Below are 12,055 nucleotides of genomic sequence, written 5' to 3' on the forward strand. Positions count from 1 at the left end.
ACAGAGAGGGCCTGTGGGCGTGATCAGACAGCAGACTTGTCACCTGAAACGATGCCGCCCAGGAGGCACTGGGACAACACATCCCCAGCGCTCTAAGGGGACAGCGCTCGGTGAGGGAGGCGGAGCTGCCTTTTGGAAGGCAATTAGGATGTCCTCCTTCCCAGCCGCACGACAGCTCAGACGGCTGGCTTCCCCAGGGCTGCTGCAAGCCAGCTGAGAGCAGGCGATCCCAGACACCCACCCACACAGGAAAGCAGGAGCAGCGTGGAGATGATGACGCACTGTAAAAGCCAGCACCAGGGCACAGTCCTTCCCTCAGCTGATTCAGCATTAAAACTGTAAAGCCATATGGTTATTAGGCATTGTTGAGCCTAGAGCGTCTGCCTAGCACTACCATGAAGGAGATGGCTGGGGGCAAGGGTGGGGGCGCACCCATAGGTGGAAGGAAGGATTCAAGGCAGTAGCCGGGATCCACAGAGTTCCACAACAGCACTGAGTCACAGGGGGCTCTAAGGCCCCCACGCAGGGGGCTGGCGCTGTGGCACCACGGGCTGAGCCATCGTTGGGGACCCCTGCATCCCCGGCGCCCGTCCACGTCCCGGCTCCTCTGCTTGCCATCCAGCTCCCCGCTGATGCACCCTGGGAGGCAGCAGAGGGTGGCCCCTGGCACCCACATACTTGGGCCCCTGGCACCCATGCGGGAGACCTGGATGGAGCTCCTGGCTCCTGGATTCAGCCTGGCCCAGCTCTGACTGTTGTGGGCACTTGGGGAGTGAGCCAGCAGGTGGAAGACTTCCCTCTCCCAACCCCCACTCAATATGTCTCAGTCTCTGTCTCTTTCTCTTTGTGTAACTTTGCCTTTCATGTTTTTTATTTTTATTTTTATTTTATTTTTGACAGGCAGAGTGGACAGTGAGAGAGAGAGAGACAGAAAGGTCTTCCTTTGCCGTTGGTTCACCCTCCAATGGCCGCCGCGGCCGGCGCACTGCGGCCGGTGCACCGCGCCTATCTGAAGGCAGGAGCCAGGTGCTTCTCCTGGTCTCCCATGGGGTGCAGGGCCCAAGCACTTGGGCCATCCTCCACTGCACTCCCTGGCCACAGCAGAGAGCTGGCCTGGAAGAGGGGCAACCGGGACAGAATCCGGCGCCCCGACCAGGACTAGAACCTGGTGTGCCGGCGCTGCTAGGCGGAGGATTAGCCTAGTGAGCCGCGGCGCCGGCCCACCTTTCACATTTTAAATTGAAAAAGATTCCACGTAATCTCTAGAAAGATTTCCATGGTGTTTCCCCCGCTCTAGAAACGGACACGACAATCCTAAAATGATACGGAAACACAAGGAGTCCAGAGGGACCGAATAATGGAAACAGGACAAAGCCGGAGGACTCACAGCCCAGCTTCAACACTTCACGGAGCAGTGAGATCCGGACAGTGGGCATCAGCGCAAGGGCGGATGCAGAGGTGAGCAGGGCGGACCCCAGGGCCAGGAACAAACACATCTGCCTGTGGCCAACGAGGTTCTGACGACGCTGTCAGGACGAGTAACAGGGCGAGAACAGTCTTCTCGTCTTTTTTTTTTTTTTTTTTTAACATTTACTTATTTGAAATGTAGAGGGGAGGAGAGAGAGAAAGAGAGAGGAGAGAGAGAGAGAGAGAGAGAGAGGAGAGCAGGGAGAGGAGAGAGAGAGAGGAGAGGAGGGAGAGAGAGAGAGAGGAGAGGAGAGAAAGAGGAGAGGAGGGAGAGAGAGAGGAGAGAGAGAGAGGAGAGAGAGAGGAGAGAGGAGAGGAGAGGAGGGAGAGAGGAGAGAGAGGAGAGGGGAGAGAGAGAGGAGAGAAAGAGGAGAGAGAGAAATATTGGGAAATCTTCCACCTGCTGGTTCACTCCCCAAGCGGCTGCAACAGCCAGGGCTGGGCCAGGCTGAAGCCAGGAGCCAGGAGCTCCATCCGGGTCTCCCGTGGGGGTGGCAGGGGCCCAGGCACTTGGCCCAGCTACTGCTGCCTTCCCAGGTGTGTCAGCAGGGAGCTGGGCCCCGCGCCAGCGCTCTGATGTCACTGATGTCTGATGCAGGCACCACAGTGGCACCCTGACCTGCCGCACCACGAGGCCGGCCCCAAGTGCAGTGTTTTCAACGTTTGCTGGAGGAGTGGACGTCCAGGCTAGTGGTGCAGACGCCCACACCCCACACTGGGGCACCTGCGTCCGGTCGCCCGCTCCACTCTCAACCCCAGCTTCCTGCCGACGCAGACCCTGGGTGGCAGCAATGAGAGCTCAAGTGACCGGGTTCCTGCTTCCCACGTGGGAGACCTGGGTTGCATTCCTGGCTCCTGGCGCTGGCCCCGGCACACCCCTGACCACTGCGAGTATTTTGGGAGTGTCTCTCTGTCTCTCTCATCTGTCTGTCTGTCTCTCACACAGGGGCCAGCGGGTGGTGCAGTGAGTTAGGTCGCCACTCACAACTCCAGCTCCCACATTGCAGTCCTGGTTCCAGTCTGGGCTGCTCAGCTCCTGAGCCAGCTTCCCGCTAATGCACCTGGGAGGGCAAAGGAAGACACCACAAGTGCCTGGGCCCCTCCCGCTCACCTGGGAGACCCGGATGGAGCTCCAGGCTCCTGGCTTCAGCCTGGCCCAGCCCTGGCCATTGCAGCCATTTGGGAGTGAATCAGTAGATGGACGATCTCTGTATCTGTCTCTCTCCTCGCCCCCACTCTGCCTTTCAAATAACTAAAATAAATAGTTTAAAAATTGACACATTGGCTGGCGCCGTGGCTCACTAGGCTAATTCTCTGCCTTGCGGCGCTGGCACACCGGGTTCTAGTCCTGGTCGGGGCGCTGGATTCTGTCCCGGTTGCCCCTCTTCCAGGCCAGCTCTCTGCTGTGGTCCGGGAGTGCAGTGGAGGATGGCCCAAGTGCTTGGGCCCTGCACCCCATGGGAGACCAGGAGAAGCACCTGGCTCCTGCCTTCAGATCAGCGTGGTGTGCCAGCTGCAGCGGCCATTGGAGGGTGACCAACGGCAAAGGAAGACCTTTCTCTCTCTCTCTCTCTCTCTCTCACTGTCCACTCCGCCTGTCAAAAAAAAAAAAAAAAAAAAAAAAAAAAAGACACACATGTGGCCGGCGCTGTGGCACAGAAGGTTAATGCCCTGGCCTGAAGTGCTGGCATCCCATATGGGCACCAGTTCAAGACCCAGCTGCTCCACTTCTGATCCAGCTCCCTGCTATGGCCTGGGAAAGCCATAGAACATGGCCCAAGTTCTTGGGCCCCTGCACCCACGTAGGAGACCTGGAAGAAGCTCCAGGTTCCTGGCTTCAGATTGGCACAGCTCTGGCCGTTGCAGCCAACTGGGGAGTGAACCATTGGATGGAAGACCTCTCTCTCTCTCTCTCTCTCTCTCTCTATTTCTGCCTCTCTGCCTCTCCCTGTGTGACTCTTTCAAATAAATAAATAAATCTTTAAAAATAAAAAAAAAAATAAACCACACACATAGGGGCGAACACTGTGGCGCAGTGGGTACAGCCACCACTTGCAGCGCCAACATCCCATATGGGCACCGGTTCTAGTCCAGGCTGCTCTTCTTTCAGTCCAGCTCTCTGCTATGGCCTGAGAAAGCAGTAGAAAAGATGGCTAAAGTCCTTGGGCCCCAGCACCCAGGTGGGGGACCCAGAAGAAGCTCCTGGCTTCGCATGACCCCAGCTCTGGCTGTTGCGGTCACTTGGGGAGTGAACCAGTGGGTGGAAGATATCTCTCTCTCTCTCTCTCTCTCTCTCTCTGCCTCTCTGTAACAACTGGAGAGCCACATAGGAAAATTACAGTGGATTCTTGGGGCGGGTGCTTGGCTCACTCACACGTGCGATGCCGGGTTCGGGACCTGACTCCTCCCCTGCTGGCTCCAGCTTCCTGGCCATGCAGACCCGGGGAGGCGGCAGGTGCCGGCTGCACACCACACATGTGGGTGAGCCACATGGAGTTCCAGACTCCTGGCTTCCACCTGCCCAGCCCTGGCTGTTGTGAGCATTTGGGGAGTGACCCGGCAGATGGAAGGTCTCTCTCTGTTTCTCTGCCTTTCAAATAAAGTGAAAATAAATACAGTTTTAGAGGTTGGATCCTTACCTCATACCGTAGGCAAAAATTCACTTGAAATGGAAATGAAACTGGACTTCGTCAGAAACAATATTCTTTGTGCCTGCACAGGTTACCAGCGAGAAAGTGAGAAGGGGGATGTGCCAGCCCGGCAGCTAAGGCGCCGGTTAACAAGTCGGGCCCCGCATCGCAGCGCCTGTCTTCAGTCCCCGGCTCTGGCTCCTGCTGACGCAGGCAACTGGGCTCCATCTGGATGGAGCACCCGGCTCCCGGCTCCCAGCTCTGGCCCAGTCCCACGCCCACCCACCCTGGAGAATGAACCAGTGGCTGAAGCCCCGAGCCCAACGCTCAGTCCAGGTCTCTCATCCGGGCAGCAGAGACCCCAGGCACTGGAGCCATCGCCTGCTGCCTCCCAGGGGGCGCATTGGCAGGGAGCGGATCAGATGTAGAGAAGCCAGAAGCCCGCCCCGCAGAGTTCTTGTCCGTGACTCCTGGTGTGTGTGTGCGCGTGCGTGCATTTGGGTATTTACCTAAAACTAGAATTGGTAGGCCACAGGTAGGAAAACCACAGGACTCCCCTGCATCCTAAAATACTACTTTTTATTATAATTTTTAAGATTTATTTATTTATTTGAAAGAGTTACACAGAGAGAGGCAGTGATAGTCGAGAGAGAGAGAGAGAGAGAGGTCTTCCATCTGCTGGTTCACTCCCCAATTGACCGCAATGGCCGGAGCTGTGCCAAACTGAAGCCAGGAGCCAGGAGCTTCTTTCAGGTCTCCCACGCGGATGCAGGGGCCCAAGCACTTGGGCCATCTTCTACTGCTTTCCCAGGCCATAGCAGAGAGCTGGATGGGAAGTGGAGCAGCCAGGACTCGAACCGGCGCCCACATGGGATGCCGGCACTGCGGGTGGCAGCTTTACCTGCTACACCACAGCGCCGCCCCCCCCCCCACCTGTTTAAAAACAGAAACGGCTGTAATTTTACCAAGTATGTTTCCCGCTTCTGAATCTCCCGAGATAACCATGTGATTGTTCCCCTGGTGTCGGGTAGATCACGGATGGCTTTCTCTGCTGCGCTCTCTGTGGTTGTGACGTCGTGACGTCCTAACGACACACCGGACACTGCTGGCCAGAGTCGCTGTGGTCACCGACTTGGCCTGCAGCCGCAGAGCGTCCTGCGGTGTCAGAGAGATCTGGAGGCTATGCTCTCTCCCCCTCGCTTCCCGGCTACCGCTGGGTTCAGGGTACCCCCGCCTCCCCACTTCATTAACAGTTAGTGTTTTCTGTTCCTTGGACGCCCGGGAGGACCCATCTGAAAATCTGCTCCTGACCTTGGAGCCTCCGTTTGCTGAGTCTGCCGCGGTCTGCTGGGCTCTGCCAGCTCACCAGGCGTCGGCTCTGCTTTGCACTGGCCTTCCTGTGCATGTGGACGTGGCAGGGATGCACCTGGGGGTGGGTCTGCTGGCGCCAGAGCTCTGCCCCCCAGGCGGCACACTTTCACACCCTCGCAGCAGGAGGACTCCAATGTCCCACGTGCTGGTCTCACTCCACGTCACGGGCCTGAAGCAGGGTCGTCCTTGAGCCCTCAGCTGCTGCCGCCCAGGTGCAGTGCAGGGAGCTGGATTGGCAGCAGAGGTGGGACTCCGACACACACACTGTGACATGGGATGTGGAGTCCCTAAGCAGTGGCTTAGGGCTGTGCCACGGCACCCACCCCAAGCTTCCTCTTTTAATCAGTGCACTGATTTCATGTGGTTGTGATAATGCCTGGATTTAGTCAGCGATTTTATTATTTATTTTCTCTTTTTTTCCTACTTTCCCTTTCCTCTCATCTCTTTGGTTATTTAAATGTATTTTTTTGGGGGGGGATTTCATTAATCTAATGCACTTCTCCGTCTTTGGGTAAGTTCACACTGCTGCTTTCCAGTGGCTACTGACTGGTGTAGGGTGCTGAACCCTCACCACATCGGGCCTTTGTGGCTATCACACAGGGCAGCGGTGCACATGGGAAATCTCACCAAACACAGTTTCACATCCGACCCCTGAACGGCGTTTTCAAAATACAAGAGAAGAAAAAACAGTCCGTGGCATTTGCCTGGGACTGCGGATCTCCCTTGGGTCCAGAGAACACCCTGCAGTAACTCTTTCAGAACAGGTTGGCTGGGGACAGACATTTTTTTGCTTTTTCCCCATCCAAGAGTGCTTTCATTCTGCCTCAGGTCCTGCGGGATCTCCTCACAGCATGCAGACTTCTGGGCTGATGTTTCTTTCCTCCCAGCACCATAAATACGCTGCTTCAGGCTGGGGTGAGTTGTCGGCCTGTGTTCCCCTCTAACAATGTCACTAGGGCCTGTCTGCGTGGGCCCCGCTTTGGCTCATAGGTCCCTGCACTTACTGAGTGTGTAGGTTTACTAGCTTTTGCCCAGTGTGGGGAGTTCCGGGCCATTCTCCCTTCAGACTGGATCCGTCCACGCTCTGTAGCTGGAGACGGACGTGTTGGAGCGTATTCCTCCACCTTTCCTGGAGGTAAAATCTTACAATCGATCTTGGGCAGCGCTAGCCCTCGCTGGATTAGCATCTGCTGAGCACAGCTCTCCCCTTTCCTTTGCTTCCAGGGTGCCTGTGTCCGGCTTCTGCTTTACTATGACACGCTGCGTCAGACTACGAATTGTGTCCGTTTACATTTATTGTAATCGACTGCAATCGACCGCACCTTCATTCCCTCCCCTCCACCAGAGGGGCTCAGTTTTCTGCTCTTGGAGCTCTCTCTCTCCGGATGCTACCTTGCTGCCCACCCTGCTTCCTTTGCCAAGTCCTCGGGAAACTTTGTATCTGCACAAAAAGTGCCTGCACCTGCTGTGCACTACTCCGAGGCCCCGCTGCCCCAGGAACTCAATCATCTATTGGCAATCAGAGCTTCACTGGCATTGTTCATTTACAATGTTTCTGATTTATTTATTTGAAAGGGAGGGAGGGAGGGAGAGAGAGGGGGAGAGAGAGAGAGAGAGAGAGATCTCCTGTCCACTGATTAATGCCCCACATGCCAGCAACAGCCAGGGCTGGGGTACGAGGAAACCAGCAGCCAGGAGCTCACTCAGACCGAGTCTCCGACATGGGCAGCAGGGCCTGCTCGCTGCACCTGCCCTCTGCGGCCTCCAAGGATCCACCTGGGCAGGACGCTGGACCGGAAGCAGGCCTGAGACCCAGACTCAGGGGCTCCCACACGGGATGCCAACATTCCAAGCGGCAACTTAACCACTGTGCCAAATGCCTGGCTCCTGTGCTTGCTTATTTATTTATTTATTTATTTTTCAGAGAGAGAGAGGGACAGAATGCTTCCATCTGCCGGCTCACTCCCCTGTTCCGTGGCTGCAACAGCTGGGGCCCAGGGCCAAGCGGAAGGCAGGAGCCTGCAGCTCCATCTCGGCCTCTCTTGCGGGTTGGCAGGGGCCCTGGCAGGTGCAGTCTTCCCAGGCGCATGGGCAGGGAGCTGCATCAGAAGCGGGGCGGCCAGGGCTGGCGCTTGTGCCCACGTGTGTCGCCGTGGCTTAAACTGCCCCAGGCCGGTCCCCTCCGCCTGTTAGTGGCTCCCGGGGAGCACACAGAGGGCACGCGCACACTTACCTAATCCAGCACACGGCGGGGAACCCAAGCACCGGCACACACACGTGTTTGCCATCTAACAGCAATCATGGGACCGCCCCCTCCCCCGCTCGGGCCCAGCGCCCTCCGTGCGACTCGGGCAGTGACCCGGTGGCTGCGGCCTTGGGAGCGCCCGCCCGGGGCCACAGACTCCGGCCCGCACAGGCATAGGCGCAGGCGGGGAAGCCGGCGCTGGGAGGCCCCGCGGGGTCCCTCCGCCTGCCCGCCCTCGCCACGAGGGGAACCCCTGGAGGGGGGTGCTATGTGTCCCCCGCGTCCGCGAGCCGGGCCCGGCGAGCACCCACCGCGCGCGCGGGCATTTCTGGAAGGAGGGAGGAGCTCCAGGAGAAGCCGCGCTCGGAGCGCAGGGCAGACCGCGCCGGGGCGGTGCGCGGGCCGGGCGCACAGAGGCCCCTTTCACGGCGGCCGCCGCGCGCCCCGGGCCGCTGCCAACACAAACGCGGGCGGGGCCGGGCCGGGGGCCGCCGCGCCGCCGGGGGGCTGGCGCCGCCCGCGTTTCCGCCTGGCAGCCGCTGGCGGCTCGCTCGGCCGGCCCCGGGCCGCTCGGGGGGCGCAGGGCCGCCTCCTCCACGAAGCCCGCCCGGATCGTTCTCCCGCGGGCCAACCCCGAGGCACCTCCTGGACCTTCGCCGCGGTCCTCTGCTCTCCGTCGGAGCCGCGCTGCTGGCCCTGCCCCTGCCCCGGACGCCCCGCACCCCCGGAGGCTGTGGAAGTCCTCGGTCGGCTCCCCCTCCCCACAATGGGCGCGCGCCCCTGCGCCGGGAGAGCTCCCACTCCCGGCCGGGGTCTCCCTCTCTGCACGTGGCCGGGTCTGACCTCTTCATCCCTTCCCAGGCTTTGCCCCCCACGATCCCCTGGAGCCAAGAGGGCCCGATAGCCCCCTCCTCCGCCACGCCCGGGACCTGGTCAACCAGAGTGCACCCCTCCCCCATCTCGCGATTGGCGCAGAGAGGAGCTAGGCCAGGGCTTCTCCCGCGAAGCCCACTGTGGGGCGGCGGGAGGGCGCGCGGGGGAGGCGACAGGGAGGAGGTACCAGGACCACAGCGAGCGGCTCGGCGAGTGCGGACAGCGGAGGAGGAGCCAGAGGCCGATCCCACCCGTCGCCCTGGGCACGCCCTCGGACTGGGATCCTGCACGTGCCCAGTGCCACTTACGGAGGGGTGTGGGGGCTCCCACCCCCGCCCTCCACACGCCCCCTCCTCACCACCGCAGCTGCCCGGGTCGCGAATAGGAGACGCGGACGAACCTGCAGCTGCGCCCGCCCTCAGCCCCGCCCTCAGCCCCGCCCCGGGCGCCAGGTGCTGTGAGTGTCCTCTCCCCACCTTCCCTGAGCAGCCCCCTCCGCCATGTCCGCACTGGCCTGAGGCGTTGGACACTGGGGCCTTGGCCACTGCCACCGCGACCCCCTGGGCAGCAGCAGGTGGCGGAGGGGTGGGGGCTGGAGGAGTCTCCCAGAGTCAGATGACCTTGGGTGTGGAAGGGGAAGAAGTGGAGGAAAGCAGGCAGAGGAGGAGGAGGTTGGTGTGTGCACAGCCCCACCGGAAGCCGCTGCAAGAGGCCCTTCCGGAAGTGGCGCATTCTCAGGGGTCTTGGGCAAGAGGGCATCTTTCTGAGGGACTGCGACCCGGCCACCCCCCACCCCCCGCCCCGCCTGGATGCACTGGCAGGCGAGAAGCGGTCACGGTTCGAGCAATCGGCTCCCCGCCACGCGTGTGGGAGCCCTGGACTGTGCTGGGCTCCGGGTTTCAGGCCGGGTCCACCCAGGCTGCTGCCACGGATGGGGCTTCTGTCTGCCTCTGGCTCTCTCTCAAATAAATGAATGAAAAACCCACATCAGCAACGCACAGGGAAGAAGGAAAGCCCATACAGGTCCCCGAAGGGAGCGTCCCAACTGAAAACCGGGCCAGGGTTCTAAGATAACCCCTCTCCGAAGAGGGACACGAGTGGCCAGCAAGTGCTTGACTTCTCTTTGTCATTAGGGGAATGCAGACCAGAACCACAGTGAGCAGCCACCTCCCGCCCACGGGGAAGGCTACACAGGCAGGCAAAGAGCGGTGTGGCTGAGGCTGGGAGAACTTGGGACCCCCGTGCACCGCTGGTGGCAATGGAGGGTGCGGTGGCAGCCCCGGACCAGCCTGCGACCCCCGCGCCCCCATTCCTTGCTATACATTCAAATGTGTTCGAATAAAAACACGCCAGGAGCAGGTGCCACCAGCGGCCGAGAAGTGGCCACGCGGCGGATGCCCTCGGAGAAGGGAGAGGCGGGGAGAGAGGGCCGCGCGGGGAGTGACACACCCGTAGCAACGTGGAGGAACCCAGGACACCGTGCCCAGTGAAGGAAGCTGGCCGCGTGGTCCTGATCCTATCCATACAAGATCTCCAGCGCGAGGCTGGCCCCGAGGCAGAACGCACTAATGGGGGCTGGAGAAGACAGGGCCTCCTGTGGTCAGGCTGGGCTTCTGGGGTCTGGGAGCGTCCTGGAGTTAGGGTGATGGCATGAAACTGTGTGAACATGGTAAACACACACACACGCAAAAACCCCCCAAACCCACCTTCAAGGAGTGAAACTCGTGGCATGTCAGCTATATCTCAATCTTTATTGATTTTCATTTTATTTGAAAGAGACAGAGAGCTTCCACCTGCTGGTTCACTCCCCAGATGCCAGTCGACAGCCAGGGCTGGCCCAGGCCGAGGCTGGGAGCCGGAAACTCCATTTGGATCTCCTGGGTGAGTGGCAGGGCCCCAGGTCCTTGAGCCGTCGCCTGCAGGGTGCGGTTAGCAAAAGCCACACCCCCACCCGACAGCTCAATTAGGCGAGGAGGCAGGGAGGGCGCTGGGACTGAGCAAGAGAGCAGGCCCAGGGGTGGGGGGTGGGGGGCTCTGGGTGCGAGGCTGCCCACCAGGAGCGGCAGGAAGCTGTGCTATTGAGGGGAGGGGAGACTGTGCTGGCGGCCGAAGATGGAGAGAGAAAAGACGGGCGCGGGCATCCGGGCGAGGCAGCTCAGACACTGCTCGGGACACCTGCGTCTTCTATCAGAGGGTCTGGGTTGCAGCCCTGCTTCTGCTTCCCGTTTCCTGGTAATGCGTACTCTGGGGAGCAGCAGGTGGTGGCTCAAGTCCCTGGGCCCCTGCCGCCCACACGGGAGATCTGGATGGCGTTCCTGGCTCCTGGTTTCAGCCTGGCCCAGCCCTGGCTGTGGCAGGCATAGGGGAGGGAGACAGTCGATAGGAGATTGTGTGTGTGTGTGTCTTTCAAATAAAATGAAAATTAAAAATTTTAAAAGACAGCAGAGAAAGGCGTGGGAGGCCCCCATGGCATGCGCACAGGAGTTGGGGGTGGGAGAAGGGGCTCTGTGGCAGGGCGAGGGGCTAACTCCACGTCTGATGGCCTCTGTATTCCTTTGGCCTGGAGAGAGCAGTGGGGTGCTGGGGGGGGGGGAGGGAGAGCCGACTTCCGGGGCGTGCAGCCTGCGGGGCACTGGTGACGCATGAGCCGGCCGCTGAGTAATCCCGGGGCTGGACGCGCACCTTGCTGATGTACGTGAGGGAGGCTCTTTGTGGCCGGGGGAACACTGTGCCATTGACAGCCACGGCCACGGCCACGGCTACGGCCACAGCGTGGGGCCCCTCCGCCGCCTGCAGGGTGGGCTCAGCAGACCTCACTGTGCACTGCCCACCGGGGAGTGGCTGATGGGAGGCAGGGCGTGGGCTCCCCTCTCTATACTGGGCTTTGGCGTCTGGCCATCACTGGGGTGAGGACCCAGACGGGTAAGGGGTCGGCACCGCCGGGTTCTCACAAATCTTCAAGGGGACGGTGAAGGCTGCAGCTGGTTTCTAACAGCAATCCTGACACCTGCTGACCCCGCCCCCCGCCCCGGGGGAAACCATTATGGAGCTTGCTCTCTGGGGCCTTCCCCGGGCTGGGGACCTGCCTGGGGTCCCGTGGGAGGCGGGCGATGGCACAGCCCACCAGCCCCACTCGCCTCAGTGGGGTACTGTGTCCGGCACTGCTCTGTCCATCTTTGAAAAAATAATTCATGTTTCCTTTTCATCTGCAAGGTGGAGAGACAGAGATCTCCCACCCACTGGTCCACTCCACATACGCCAGCAACGGCCAGGGCCCGACCAGGCTGAGGCCAGGAGTGAAAAACTCATCCCAGGCTTCCACATGGGTGGCAGGGGCCCAGGGACTACAGCCATCGCTGCTGCTTCCCAGGGAGCTGGAACGGGGAGTGAGGCTGGGACCCCAGCCCAGGTGCCCCGAGATGGGCTGTGTGCGTCCTGCATGGCAGCGACACTGCACCGTAAGCCCTTA

The sequence above is a fragment of the Oryctolagus cuniculus genome, chromosome 19 (genome assembly GCF_051225735.1).
Source record: "Oryctolagus cuniculus isolate XC-2025 breed Fujian yellow rabbit chromosome 19, ASM5122573v1, whole genome shotgun sequence".
Classification (NCBI taxonomy): Eukaryota; Metazoa; Chordata; class Mammalia; order Lagomorpha; family Leporidae; genus Oryctolagus; species Oryctolagus cuniculus.